The following is a 1,795-nucleotide window of genomic DNA, read 5'->3' on the forward strand; positions in this document are numbered from 1 at the left end:
AAGGCGCCCGAGCTACGGCCGTTTAAAGGTGCCGCGGTGGTGGTCCGTATCTCGGCCGGGGAAAGGGTTAGAGAGACGCGGGTTGGCTCGTCTGAAAGGTCTCCTCCGGTGGAGTGAGGGATCCAAAGGGCTAAGGTCTCGGACGTATGGCGCCCGAGCTACGGCCGTTTAAAGGTCCGGCGGTGGTGGTCCGTATCTCGGCCGGTGTTAGGGTTAGAGAGACGCGGGTTGGCTCGTCTGAAAGGTCTCCTCCGGTGGAGTAAGGGATCCAAAGGGCTAAGGTCTCGGACGTAAGGCGCCCGAGCTACGGCCGTTTAAAGGTGCCGCGGTGGTGGTCCGTATCTCGGCCGGGGAAAGGGTTAGAGAGACGCGGGTTGGCTCGTCTGAAAGGTCTCCTCCGGTGGAGTGAGGGATCCAAAGGGCTAAGGTCTCGGACGTATGGCGCCCGAGCTACGGCCGTTTAAAGGTCCGGCGGTGGTGGTCCGTATCTCGGCCGGTGTTAGGGTTAGAGAGACGCGGGTTGGCTCGTCTGAAAGGTCTCCTCCGGTGGAGTAAGGGATCCAAAGGGCTAAGGTCTCGGACGTAAGGCGCCCGAGCTACGGCCGTTTAAAGGTGCCGCGGTGGTGGTCCGTATCTCGGCCGGGGTTAGGGTTAGAGAGACGCGGGTTGGCTCGTCTGAAAGGTCCCCTCGGATAGAGTAACCGACCCAAGGGGCTAAGGTCTCGGACTTAAGGCGCCCGAGCTACGGCCTTTTAAAGGTGCGGCGGTGGTACTCCGTATCTCGGCCGCGGAAGGGGCTAGAGACTCGCGGGTGGGCTCGTTCGAAAGGTCTCCTCCGGTGGAGTAAACGATCCAAAGGGCTAAGGTCTCGGACTTAAGGCGCCCGAGCTACGGCCTTTTAAAGGTGCGGCGGTGGTACTCCGTATCTCGGCCGCGGAAGGGGCTAGAGACTCGCGGGTGGGCTCGTTCGAAAGGTCTCCTCCGGTGGAGTAAACGATCCAAAGTGCTAAGGTCTCGGACTTAAGGCGCCCGAGCTACGGCCTTTTAAAGGTGCGGCGGTGGTACTCCGTATCTCGGCCGCGGAAGGGGCTAGAGACTCGCGGGTGGGCTCGTTCGAAAGGTCTCCCCCCGCGGAGCCACCGACCCAAAGGGCTAAGGTCTCGGACCTAAGGCGCCCGAGCTACGGCCGTGGGAAAATCCGGAGACGGACCGGCCTATCCCCCCCGCGGAAGGGGCTAGAGACCCGCGGGTGGGCTCGTTCGAAAGGTCTCCTCCGGTAGAGCCACCGACCCGAAGGGCTAAGGTCTCGGCCCCGAGGCGCCCGAGATACGGCCGTAGGAAGTTTTCCGAACTTCGACCGGAAGTATCTCCGGCCCCCGGGGTCGCACGGACTCGCGGCCGGCGTCGTCGGAAAGCCCCGGGCGAGACCTTTCGAACGAGACCGGCCGCGCCTCCGGCCGACGAACGCAGCGGACGCTAGGGGCGCCCGAGCTCCGGACGAGCGTTTTTTTTTTTTCGAACCGCCGTATCTCGGCCGCGGAAAGGGTCAGCGGGTCGAGGGCGGGCTCGTTCGAAAGGTCCCCTCGGGTAGAGCGAACGACCCGAAGGGCTAAGGTCTCGGACCCGAGGCGCCGGAGCTACGGCCGCGGGAATGTCCGCGGGCGGCCCCCCGTATCTCCGCCGCGGAAGGGGCCAGAGACTCGCGGGTGGGCTCGTTCGACAGGCCCCCTCCGGCGGACCGACCGACCCGAAGGTCGAAGGCCCCGGGCCCGAGGCGCCGGCGCGGCGCGGTAAC

The sequence above is a fragment of the Misgurnus anguillicaudatus genome, unplaced genomic scaffold, assembly GCF_027580225.2.
Source record: "Misgurnus anguillicaudatus unplaced genomic scaffold, ASM2758022v2 HiC_scaffold_34, whole genome shotgun sequence".
Classification (NCBI taxonomy): Eukaryota; Metazoa; Chordata; class Actinopteri; order Cypriniformes; family Cobitidae; genus Misgurnus; species Misgurnus anguillicaudatus.